Consider the following 14256-nt stretch of genomic DNA (forward strand, 5'->3'; position numbering starts at 1 on the left):
TTGGGTTTTTCCTGATTTGTCTTTATCAAGGCCCTGTCATCTCCTGTCTTTTCATTAAAGTTCATTGATCCAGTTTTAGAAATATCGATTGTCCATCAAACCATAAATCACAAATAGGTCATTAATGTTTCCTGCACCACGTTCTACCAAAAACTGCTATTTGAATGGTTTGAAAAGTACAATAATTTAAGCTCTAAGGCATTTTTATTCCCTCTGTGAGCCCTGTATTATCAATGGGTACAGCTAGGTTTTTTCGCATCTGGTTATTTGTTGCCATAGGGGGTCTTAACAGAAAATAGTTGGGAATTTCATCCTGATAAACTTCAACCCAGTTATCCTATGGGGATGCTGTATCTAGGCACTAGAACCAACAGTTATAGACCAGTGAACCTTACTTCGGTTGTGAGTAAAATGTTGGAAAGGATTATAAGAGATAGGATTTATAATCATCTAGAAAGGAATAACTTGATTAGGGATAGTCAACACAGTTTTGTGAAGGGTAGGTCGTGCCTCACAAACCTTATTGAGTTCTTTGAGAAGGTGACCAAACAGGTGGATGAGGGTAAAGTGGTTGATGTGGTGTATATGGATTTCAGTAAAGCGTTTGATAAGGTTCCCCATGGTAGGCTATTGCAGAAAATACGGAGGCATGGGATTGAGGGTGATTTAGCGGTTTGGATCAGAAATTGGCTAGCTGTAAGAAGACAGAGGGTGGTGGTTGATGGGAAATGTTCATCCTGGAGTTTAGTTACTAGTGGTGTACCTCAAGGATCTGTTTTGGGGCCACTGCTGTTTGTCATTTTTATAAATGACCTGGATGAGGGCGGAGAAGGATGGGTTAGTAAATTTGCGGATGACACCAAAGTCGGCAGAGTTGTGGATAGTGCGGAAGGACGTTGCAGGTTACAGAGGGACATAGATAAGCTGCAGAGCTGGGCTGAGAGGTGGCAAATGGAGTTTAATGCGGAAAAGTGTGAGGTGATTCACTTTGGAAGGAGTAACAGAAATACAGAGTACTGGGCTAATGGTAAGATTCTTGGTAGTGTGGATGAGCAGAGAGATCTCGGTGTCCATGTGCATAAATCACTGAAAGTTGCCACCCAGGTTGATAGCGTTGCTAAGAAGACGTACGGTGTGTTAGGTTTTATTGGTAGAGGGATTGAGTTTCAGAGCCATGAGGTCATGTTGCAACTGTACAAAACTCTGGTGCGGCCGCACTTGGAGTATTGCGTACAGTTCTGGTCACCGCATTATAGGAAGGATGTGGAAGCATTGGAAAGGGTGCAGAGGAGATTTACCAGGATGTTGCCTGGTATGGAGGGAAGGTCTTATGAGGAAAGGCTGAGGGACTTGAGGCTGTTTTCGTTGGAGAGAAGAAGGTTAAGAGGTGACTTAATAGAGACATACAAGATGATCAGAGGATTAGATAGGGTGGACAGTGGGACCCTTTTTCCTCGGATGGTGATGGCTAGCACGAGGGGACATAGCTTTAAATTGAGGGGTGATAGATATAGGACAGATGTCAGAGGTAGGTTCTTTACTCAGAGAGTAGTAAGGGCGTGGAATGCCCTGCCTGCAAAAGTAGTAGACTCACCAACTTTAAGGGCATTTAAATGGTCATTGGATAAACATATGGATGATAATGGAATAGTGTAAGTTCGATGGGCTTCAGATTGGTTTCACAGGTCGGCGCAACATCGAGGGTCGAAGGGCCTGTACTGCGCTGTAATGTTCTATGTTCTATGTTCTATAGGGGCCCAGTACCAACCAAGGAGATTTCCATTGTGATATGTATTAACAATGTGTTAATTTGCAACACATTTCCTGTTTTATTTTGAGCATGCAAAAGATAGCAAGCCAGGAGGAGGCCTATTGAAAACTCTGAACAACCGTGAGTTTCCACTGTAAATGACATCATGTTGTAATGTTGTTTTTCTTGGTTGAGATTATGATCATCGTCACATCGAAGTGATGTATAATTTCCTTTAAACTTTGACGCTAATGTTTGAAAATGACAAATCTATTGCCAAGTGGGTTGTTGCATTTTGATGCATTCCTTTGCTTATTCTTCACTCAGCATGAGTTAATTGACTGTAATAACAAATCCGTTCTCAGGTGCGATTAAAGTTTTTATTTTCAATTTGACTCCTAATTTCCCATCACTTCAGCTCTATATTTGAAATATTTATATATCCATCATTTGCTGCAGGCCTGCAGATGCCCTATTTTGGTGATGAATGTTGTTCTTTTCCTTAAAAAAAAGTGGTAAATTGTTTTTCATGACTTTTGAAGTGACCACTGCTGTTTTTTTTTACTGTCTCTCTTTGTATCCACCTGTGAGTTTGAATCTTTGCTCCCACTCATCTCTGCATGACTAGTGTTTGGCAAATAGCCAGACAGTGCAGTGATGATAGAAAAGCATGGAGACAGCAAGCCATTTTAAACCACTTCAAGGACTCTGGTTATTTATTTATTTCTAGGTTTTTTTTTCACAAAAAAAAGTGCTTTCTGGATGACACCATAAGCTGATTTGGAGGATGATAGAGGGATGGACGTATTACTGGGAAGCAGAAGTTGTAACATCTTTCTGTATCAACAAATTTAGCTGCACTTGAACTTAACAGCAATTTAAAAAATGGCTTGATCCTAATGTTAATGTTGCAAGTATGTGGTATAAATTGGATGTTAAACTCGAGCTGACAGTGATATAAAATAGAATGATACTCCTCAACAATGGGAAGCTCATTCTGCTTCACACCAGAGTCAGGTTTGAAACCTGACTCTGAATTCAGACTCTATAATAATACTCTATAATTGTGAGTGCTGATGTGAAAAGAAGTCACTTTGTGCAAACCTACATTTGTAGTGTAAAAGCAATATAAAAGAGAAGGGTTAAACTCAATTCATGAACACTCCCTCAGCAGCGCACAATGTCGTACAAGTTCATCTACTCAGTTCCTGGTCAATAGGCAGCTCAACTCAAATTACCAGCATTATTCAGCCACAGTGCAGTGTACTGACATCATACATTCATGGATTCACAGAATCCTTTGTATCACAGGAAAGGCTCTCTCTAAGTTTATTTCGTTCAGGTGCCTATCCAATTGCCTTTTGAATTCATTCATAACCTCTCTTTACACATTGACACAGCAAGTTCCAGGTCATTACCATTCACTACGTAAAAAATGTATTCCTTTCATTCCACCCTCTTGTCTAAAACTTTAAATCTGTGTTCTCCAGTCTCTGTACGATCAACCAAAAGGGACAGTTTTTTCTTTCTTTCTCGCCTAAACCTGCCATAATCTTGTACATCTTTATCAACTAAAAACCGGAAGAACTGCGGATGCTGTAAATCAGGAACCAAAACAAAGTTGCTGGAGAAGCTCAGCAGGTCTGGCAGCATCTGTGAAGGAAAAAACAGAGTTAACGTTTCGGGTCCGGTGACCCTTCCTCAGAACGCATCTTTATCAAACCTTTCCTGAATCTCCTTTGCTACAAAAAGAATAAGCCAGATTCTTGAACAAGTCTAGCCCCTAAAGTCCCTCGTCCTTGAAGAGATTCTGGCACATTTCTTCTGCGACTTCTCAAGGATTTTCACACTCTTCCTAAAATATGGTGACCAGAACTTGATGCAATACTCCAGTTGTGGGTTTAATCAGAGCTTTGTATAAGTTTAATGTAACTTCTCTGTTTTTGTTCTCAATATCTCAATTGATGATGTCCAGCATCCCTGCCATCATATTCTACCACATTTAAAGATGTATATACATAAATCCCAGGTCCCCCTGTCACTGTACTCTTTTAGAACTGCGCCATTCTGTCTATATTTCCTCTCTACATTCCTTCTGCTGAAGAACACCACTGAACATTCTGATGTATTAATTTCCATCTGGCACATTTATGCTGACTCTTCTAGCTTGTCTCTGTCCTTTGCAGTCAATTGCTATCATCCTCATGGTCAGCTACATCTGTAAGTTTAGACTCATTGACAAGTTTTAATGCTTTACTCTGAATTCCAAAATCATTCATATAGATGAGAAAAAGCAGTGGTTAAAAACAGAAGCAGTTCTAGCACTGATCCTTGGGGAATACCACTATCAAGCATCTTCCAGTCTGCAAAACACTATAACTTTTACAGTGACTTCTTAGTTTCTGCCCTTAAGTCAAATTTTATCCAAACTACTTACCCTCTGATCCTATGACCCTCAATTGTGTTAACTGGCCTTTTACAAAGGCTTTCGTAAACTTCACCTTAAACCAACATCCATTGCTTTCCATTCATCAAATTGCTCTGTCACTTCATCAAAAAATACTGACTGAAATGATTAGTGTTCCACCGTCTAAGGTAAATGCATGCCTTCATTCTACAGTGCTTGGGAGCATTTACAATGACAGGCACAATGCTGCTTGTTTAGCTTTTAGAAGACTGGAGCACAACTTAGTGGATTAGTATATGCCATTAAGTAACGCTGACTCTGATTATGATCCAGTCATTTTTCTTAACATGCCCAATTTACAACAAATTATCTTTATATGTTTGTTTAACATTAGAAAATATCCAAAGTCATTTCACAAAATTATAAGTGGAGAAAAGTTGCCATCAAATCAATGAAAGATATATTCGGACAACTAAAAGATTGATCAGAGAGAGAGAGGGTTTAGGAAGGATTTTAAAGAATAAGAGAAAGTTGAAGCGAATGAAATCTCGAGAGAGGGCATTCTTAGAGTCAACCCAGATAACCGAAGACATGGCTGCTACTGATGGGAAAGTTGGATAATAGGATATCAGGCTTAGAAGAATGCTGAGTTCTGAAAGGGTTGTAGTACTGGAAGAAGTACAAGGCTACTTCATTCCTTTCTCATCAACTAGGGTCAAAACAATACCAATAAACCTTGCCCTTTTGGAAACACAATGAACGTATTGGTCTCATTGGAAATGCCTTTTCATTGTAATTTCATGGATGTCTGCTATTCTTAGAATTACAAATAAGGTGAAGTTGAAAAGTAATGTTAAGGGCAAATATGATAAAGAGATGCTCCCAAAGCAGAATTTAGAGAGACTGAACATTTCAGGGCTGAGAATGTATGTAAAATACAAAAGCGGTGACCCTTCTTGAAGCAGTCCATCAGGTTGTCTGAAGAAACTAATCAGAAATAGTAGTCATTATTAGATCTTGAAATTTATGTACTGCTTAAATAAAATTACACAGGATTAACACACTAATTCTCTTGTCTTCTCTTCTGAGGATATTATAACCCTGTGCCATATAAGGAGTTTATGCTCTAAGTGCATGTCATGGTGTTGTATATATACAGCGACAATTCAGTGTTTGATTTTTCTTGACCCTTCATAAAAGTCCACTTACAGAAGAAAACTCTTGATGGATTTGTGCAATTATTTTGACTATGGAGAAAATAGAGGAATACATGCTTTTCAGTTTACATAGGAGGAGGGGAAGATCAATAAGATCGATATGGTTGTGTTTATTTTTTAGATGAGTCACAGAGTCATAGAGCTGTACAGCAAGGAAACAGACCCTTCGGTCCAACTCGTCCATGCTGACCAGATATTCTAAATTAATCTAGTCTCATTTGCCAGTATTTGGCATATATCCCTCTAAACCCTCCCTATCCATATACACATCCAGATGTCTTCTAAATGTTGTAATTGTACCAAACTCCACGACTTCCACTGACAGCTCATCCATACATGCATCACCCTCTGCATGAAAAAGTTGTCTCTTAGGTCCCTTTTAAATCTTTACCCCCACACTTAAACCTATGCCCTCTAGTTTTGGACTCCCCCACAGCAGAGAAAAGACCTTGGCTATTCACTCTATCGATGCCCCTCATGATTTTATAAACTTCCATAATGTCACCCTTCAGCCTCTGATGCTCCAGGGAAAATAGTCTCAGCCTATACAGGCCTCTCCTGATAGCTCAAATCCTCCAACCCTGGCAACATCCTTGTAAATCTTTTCTGAATCCTTTCAAGTTTCAAAACATCCTTCAACATCCTTCCTACAACAGGGAAATCAGAATTGCATGCAGTATTCCAAAAGTGGCCTAACCAATGTCCTGTACAGTGATAACATGACCTCCCAACTCCTATACTCAATGCACAGATCAATATAGGCAAGCACACCAAATGCCTTTTTCACTATCCTGGGACTCCAATTTCACGAAACTATGAACGTGCACTCCAAGGTCTTTTTGTTTCCCAGGGCTTTACCATTAAGTGTACAAGTTGTGCCCTGATTTGTCTTTCCAAAATGCAGCACGTCACATCTATCTAAATTAAACTCCATCTGCCACTCCTCTGCCCATTGGCCCATCTGATCAGGATGCTGTTGTACTCTGAGGTAACCTTCTTCACTGTCCATGACACCCTCAATTTTGCTGTCATCTACAAACTTACTAACCATACCTCCTATATTCACATCCAAATAATTCATATAAATGATGAAAATCAGTGGACCCAGTACTGATCCTTGTGGCACACTGCTGGTCACAAGCCTCAGTCTGAAAAGCAACCCTCTGCCTTCTACCTTTGAGCCAGATCTGTTACAAATGGATAGTCCTCCATGTATTCCACGTGATCTAACCTTCCTAACCAGTCTACCGTGAGGAACCTTGTTGAACACCTTACTGAAGTCCATATAGACCATGTCCACCACTCCTCTCTCATCAATCCTCTTTGTTACTTCTTTAAAAAACTCAATAATGTGAGTGAGACATGATTTCCCATGCATAAAGCCAGGTTGACTGTCACTAATCAATCCTTGCCTTTCCAAGTACATGTAAATCTTGTACTTAGAATGTTCTCCAACAACTTGCCCACCACCATTGTCAGGCTTACCGGTCTGTAGTTCCCTGGCTTTTCCTTACCATTTTTCTTAAATAGTAGCACCAAATTAGCCAATCTCCAATCTTCTGGTACCTGTGGCTGTCGATGATACAAATATCTGAGCAAGGGGCACAGCAATCTCTTCCCTAGCTTCCCACAGCGTTCTAGGGTACACCCAATCTATGGGATGTATCCACCTTGAGACCAAATGATTTTAAGTTACTCATATTAGGACATAAGAACACTCATGGCATGACTTTGTAATTCAGGAAAAGCTCAAATTGTCATTAAAACAAAGCAAAGAACTGCAGAAGCTGCAGATATTAAACAAAACAGAAATTGCTGATGAAACTCAGCTGGTATAGCAGAATCTGTGGGAAGAATGCAGAGTTAATGCTTCAAGTCCGGTGACTCTTCATCAGAAATAGAGTAATGACCTGCTGAGCTTTGCCAGCGATTTTTGTTTTAGGCTGAAATTTTCATTCACTGCCTGTATTTGTGATTCTTATTGTTGCATTCTGCCATGCCTATTATTGGAGCAATCTTTCAAAGAATAGCATTTTAAACTTTGAGTTTTCTCGCTTGACATTATGGGATTTGAATTCCTGACTTTTCAGTTGCTCATCCAGAACTAGTCAGGATATGGTGCTCACATTTCAGGATTTTGAAACTGTTTATACAGTTTCCCAAGTAAAGGAATGAGGTGTGAAGTTTTAAAGCTGAATACAAAATGCCAGTCTGGTAATGTTGTGGTAAGAAGACAGCTACATAGTTCAAGACCTCAGGCTGTCTTAACACTCTAATTGTCGGCATGCATTCACAAATCATCACGTTTGATTTTATATGATGTTTGTTCTTCCACACTCCATAAAACAGCGCTAAAGTTCACAATTTCTGTCAGTGCTGTGAGTTCCAGGAAGTGGATAGCACTCTCTCCTTTGTGAACCTACGTTTATTAATACAGTGGGACTGAAATTATCACACTGTGTTTCTGTCGAGGGTTGTGTTCACGTAAGGATGTCTGGTGCAGTGATCTGTAGCTGGTTGCATCATACAATAAAGTTTTGATGTGCAAAACAGGCAAAAATACACATAGAAAAATTTACACTTTACAAAGTTGTAAAAGATATATTCACAATGCATCAATCTAAACTGGAATGTGGCAATGATTTGAGAAAAGAACAGAAAAAGATATCCATCATCAGCTATGAGAGTGAAAAGGGTCCATACCTAATGACACCAAAAGAAAGGACAAAATTAAGATGAAACAAGCACTTGAGATGTGAAACTAAAGGTAGTCACGACACAGTCTCTGAGCTGCAACAGAACAGGAGGCAAGATTGAGGGAAATAATGCAACATTGTGAAATGTGAAAGGAGCAGTGGTGATGAGCTGAAAATAGTTTGTTCAGTATGAGATGGAGAAAACACTTCCATGATACACAGAAAATTAGAAAATAAAATCATTGTTTGTAATTTCATGTGGAATTATTTTTGCATGCTGAAATTTATAGAATGCGTACTCTTTTAGAATAGAGAATATATTTTGAATTTTGCTCATTGAAGGATGTTGTTTACATTATTTAAAATAAGATTATCACATGACAAGTTAAGCGCAGTTTGACAGCAAAACATTAATGTCATTATGAATTCTCACTGTTCGATTTCTTACAATCCACTAGAATTGTTTTACAATATTTGCACTCAAATCAATTATCATTATCTTCCAACTGCAGTAACGTCAGTCAGCTAATTTTTTGAATATCTATTGTGTTTTTGTATTGTCAAGTGTCCCCTGAATTTTGTAAAATGCATGACAGTTGTTGTCATCAAAATATGAGCCAAAAAATTAATTTTTGTGTTGTCTGCACATGGCATTCCCTGTGCTATTATAAAAAAGAAGTCAGCCCACTTACGTTAATGTCTGTGTTAAAATAGCAGATAGCATTTGATATGGATGTGTTAATCTTTTGTCAACTGATATCACTGGCAGTAGATTCTAAACTCTGATCCTACAACCTCATACCTCTTGAGTTTTTGAACCTGAGCAGGAAAAACAATCATAAAACGTTTACACTAAACTTTGATACCATCAGGCACATTTTCTGGTAAAATTTGAAAGAAAACTACTATCAGAAAAGATGCACGTCAGCCATACCACATCTTGTCATTCACTGTTTTTATCCCACCATTTCCAATCTTTCAAGATATTTATCATACTACATCCAGTCCTTCAGCATTCGACTTACCTTATTTAAATCTTCTGTATGTTTATTCTTATATTTCCATTTTTACCTCACCATTTTTAATCATTCAATGTAGTGAGATTTGTTTATCTCCAATTGTTAGATGCATTTCTCCTACTGCCTCCATTACGTTTATCCTCCCTCTAATCTTTCATTCTATTTATCTTCCCTTCTATGCTTCATTCTTTTCATCTCTCTGTAATCATGAAGGATTGGATGCAGGAGTAATAAATGCACTCCAAACCCACACTACACTTATTCTCCCTGCATTCTATCCTTCAAGTCATATCTCTATATCTCCAATCACTCATTGATTCTTTCCCTGCTTTTGTGCAACATCTGATTCTCTGTAATCCTGATGCTAGTGCTCCTAACCATTTTTTTTTAATACCAACAGCAAGTGTATGTTTAATTTTCATTAACAACAGAGGAGGTGTATCCACTATATATTTTGTTTCCTCTCCAAAAAATAGCATATTCATAACCAGCCTGATGATGAAAAAAAATTTGCTTTTAAACTTTTTAAATAGTATTTCCACAAATCAACTGACCTCATACACCTTCTCCTTCCTGTCTCTGAGTCAAATATATTAATTAGTCTCACAGTAAGCATATTGCCTCGTGATTTTGTCATGCATTATCTATAAAATGGGGTCAGGCTTCAACTGAACTTGTGCAAACACTCAATTTCACCTGCTTATAGTGCGAGTGTGAAAAAAATATTTGAAATAATTACAGAAGTTAAAGGTTTCAATTTTGGGCTTGTCTTCCTGAAAATAAACCTTTTCAGTTCATTGATTATGGATAGCAGATCCACAACAACTGAAATTTTGCAAAAGGCTGGACTTTCTGGACTTTGAAAAGCCTATGGACAAGATTCCACACAAGAGATTAGTGAGCAAAATTAAAGCTCATGGTATCAGAGGCAATGTAATGACATGGATAGAGAACTGGTTGGCAGACAGGAAGCAGAGAGCTGGAAAAACTGGGTCCTTTTCAGAGTGGCAGGCAGTGATGCGTGGGTTGCCACAGGGTTCGCTGAGATCTCAGCTGTTCACAATATATATTAAAGATTTGGACGAAGGAATTGAATGCCATATCTCCAGATTTTCAGATGACACTAAGCTGGGTGGCAGTGTATGCTGTGAGGAGGATGGTAAGAGGTTGCAGGGTGACTTGGATAGACTGGCTGAGTGGGCAACTACTTGGCAAATGCAACATAATGTGGATAAATGCAACATTATTCACCTGGTGGCAAAAACAGGAAGGCAGATTATTATCTGAACGGTGGCAATATAGGGAATGGTGAGCTGCAATGAGACCTGGGTGTCATGGTGGAACAGTTGCTGAAGGTTGGCATGCAGATGCAGCAGGCAGTGAGGAAAGCTAATGGCATGCTCTCCTTCATAGCGAGAGAATTTGAGTATCAGAGTAAGGATGTCTTGCTGCAGTTATATAGGGCCTTGATGAGGCCACACCTTGTGTATTGTGCATAGTTTTGGTCTCCCAATCTGAGGAAGGACGTTCTTGCTATTGATGGAGTCTGGCAAAGGTTCACCAAACTGATTCCTGGGATGGCAGGACTGACAAATGAGGAAAAATTGGGCTGATTGGGCTTGTACTTCCTGGAATTTAGAATTGGACTGGACAGGCTGGATGCAATAAGAATGTTTCCAAAGCTGGGGAAGTCCATAACTAGGCATCACAGTCTAAGAATAAGCAGTAAGCCATTCAGGACTGAGATGAGGATTTTTTTTCTTCACTCAGAGAGTTTTGAACCTGTGGAGTTCTCTCCCACAGGAAGCTGTTAGGACCAGTTCATTAGATATATTCAAGAAGGAGCTGGACGTGGCCCTTGCAGCTAAAGGGATCAAGGGGTATGGGGAGAGGGCAGGAATAGGTTACTGAGATTGCATGATCAGCCATGATCATATTGAATAGTGGTGCAGTCTTGAAGGGCTGAATGGCCCACTCCTGCTCCTTTTTTTTAATGTTTCTGTGTTTCTAAAAGCTTTTTTTAAATTCAATTGATAGTTGATGAATAAGGAAGTTCAAGATTTATCCTTTCAATTTTTCCACTTTTACATGTTTTGGCTTTTGTGTCGAGGAATGCAAATATCCAGCCTCCACTACTGCTGCTGCCCACAACAAAAATAATTCAGTAATAATCTCTCTCATGTGCCCAACTTCAGCATCCTGACAGAATTCTCTTCTTGCCACTTTGCCTGCTCCTCCGATTTATGTTGATTAGCTGTTGGATAAAGAATCCTGACAGAAACTTGAGAAACAAATCTCAAGAAACTCATTCACCAACATTCTCTGTTCATAACCCCAATTTACTCCATCTTAACATTGCTCTAAACTTGCAGCTTCATTAATATCATGGCATTTGTGTTTATTTGGAAACATAAAAATGGCTACCATCTATAAATAAAAAAAGGAGCCAATGAAAGTCAGCAAGCACCTCGGGTGATAAAAGAATGGGACTTATTAAAAAGTGGGTGGCTAGCACTGCTGCTTCACAGTGACAGGAACCCAGGTTCAGTTCCAGCCTTGGGTAACTGTCTGTGTCGAGTTTGCATATTCTCCCTTTGTCCGTGTGGGTTTCCTCCGGGTGCTCGGGTTTCCTCCCACAGTCCAAAGATGTGCTGATTTGGTGCTAAATTGCCCATAGTGTCCAGAAATGTGTAGGTTAGTTGGATTAGCCATGGGAAATGCAGGGTTGTAGGAACATGTAGAGGGGTGAGTCTGGGTGGGATGCTCTTTAGAAAGTCAGTATGGACAAGTTGGGCCAGATAGCCTGTTTCCAAACTGTAGGGGATTCTATGAAAATCTATAACTGTGTATTCCTGGAGATTTCATTATATGACTTGTGGTCATTGCAGGTTTTGGTGTTCCCATAGATCTGTTGCTCTCTTCCTTTTAGTTGGTGGACATTGTGGATTTGGAAAGTGCTGACTCAGATGGCTTGGTGAGTTTATTTTTCCTTTATTCGTTAATGAGATGAGGACATCGCTGGCTAGGCAGCAATTATTGTCCATCCATAATTGCCCAGAGGGCAGTTCAGAGTCATCCACATTGCTGTGGATCTGGAGTCACATGTAGGCCAGACCAGGTAAGGGTGGCAGTTTCCTTCCCTAAAGGACATTAGTGAACCAGGTGGGTTTTTCCGACAATCGACAGCTACATTCTTGATTCCAGATATTTTTATTGAATTCAAATTCCACTATCTGAACCCGGGTCCCCAGAATGTTATCTGGTTCTCTGGATTAGCAGTCCAGCGATAATATCACTAGGCCACTGCCTCTCCTATAGTACTACAGTGCTTCTTGTAATTAATGTACATTGCTGCCACTTGCTCCAATAATGGAGACAGTGAATGTATCTTTGTGCAAATGTACATTTTTCTTGGAGCAATATATGAGGAAGCCCAGCCCAGATTCCCAGCCTCGAGGAAGTCCAGCGCAGACTCCCAGCCTCGAGGAAGTCCAGCGCAAGCTCCCAGCCTCGAGGAAGTCCAGCGCAGACTCACAGCCTCGAGGAAATCCAGCGCAGACTCCCAGCCTCGAGGAAGTCCAGCGCAGACTCCCAGCCTCGAGGAAGTCCAGCGCAGACACCCAGGCTTGAGGTGAAGCCCATCTCGGACTCCCTGCTTTAGAAGGATGGTAACGCTGAACTTATACCTTTATTTCTTTATTTTTCTAATTTATACCTCAGATTTTGTACCTAGGTGTCTTTGTACCTAGCTTTAAAAGGATTGTAATGCTGATTTTTTTTTCACTTTATTTCTTTCATTTTTCTAATTTATACCTAAGATCTTGTATCCAGGTATCTTTGTCCCTAAGCTAGTGCCAGAAAAGGCCAGCTTTGTGAACTTTTCACTCATCTATCGCTGTACTTGAGTACATGTGACAATAAACCTAATTCTAATTCTATATTCTAGAGTCAATCAGGGAACAAGGTATCCTTGACCTGGTAATGCACAATGAGACAGGATTAGTCAATAGTCTCACGATTAAAGATCATCTACATAACAGTAATCATACTTGATAAAATTTCATAGATAGTAGGAACTGCCGATGCTGGAGAATTTCACTTTCTGTTTTAAAGGGCAAAATGTGGATCCATCACTAGAGTTTCAAACCGAAATAACGGTAGTCATGAGGGTACGAAAGCAGAACTGGTGAAGGTGAACTGGGAAACAAGGTGAAAAATTAGGTCACTAGAGTTGCAGTGTCAGAGATTTAAGGAGATATTCAATGACACAGTGAAGAGCAAAGGCTCTCTGAGAAGGATGTATCATTTATGGTAAAATAATAGAGTTACAAATAGTACTAAATTAAAAGAAACCTTATACAAATCTGCAAAGATTGGTGATAGGTCAAAGGAGTTGGCAAACATTGATAATAAGCAAAGAATGACACGAGTTATAGAGTCACAGAGTCATACAGCACAAAAACAGACCCTTTGGTCTAACTAGTCCATGCTGAACATAATCCCAAACTAAACTAGTCCCACCTCCTGCACCATGCTTATATCCTTCCAACCTTTCCCATCCATCTATCCACCCAAATGTCTTTGAAACATTCTAATTGTACCTGCATCCACCACTCCCTCAGGAAGTTCACTCCAAATGCGAACCACCCTCTGTGTAAAATTTGCCTCTTATGTCGGTTTTAAATCTCTCTCCTCTCACCTTAAATATGTGCCCACTAGTCTTGAAATCCCCAATCCTAGGGAAAAGACAACTACCATTTACTCTATCTATACCTCTCATTATTTTGTGAACTTCTATCAGGTCGCCTGTCAACCTCCTACACTCCAGTGAAAGAAGTCCCAGCCTACCCAGCCTTTCTTTATAACTTGAACCTTCCATACCAGGCAACATGCTGATAAATTTCTTCTGAACCCTCTCCAGCTTGGTAATATCCTTCCCATAACTGGGCGACTAGAACTGGACACAGTATTCCAGAAGAGGCCTCATCAATGTCCTGTACAACCTCAACATGACTTCCCAGCTCCTATATGCAAAGGACTGAGCAATGAAGACAAGTGTGCCAAACACCTTTTTAACCATGGACAAAAACAAAGCTGCTGGAAAAGGTCAGCAGGTCTGGCAGCATCTGTGAAGGAGAAAACAGAGTTAACGTTTCGGGTCTGATGA

This window comes from Rhincodon typus, chromosome 12 (genome assembly GCF_021869965.1).
Source record: "Rhincodon typus isolate 14 chromosome 12, sRhiTyp1.1, whole genome shotgun sequence".
NCBI classification, from domain to species: domain Eukaryota; kingdom Metazoa; phylum Chordata; class Chondrichthyes; order Orectolobiformes; family Rhincodontidae; genus Rhincodon; species Rhincodon typus.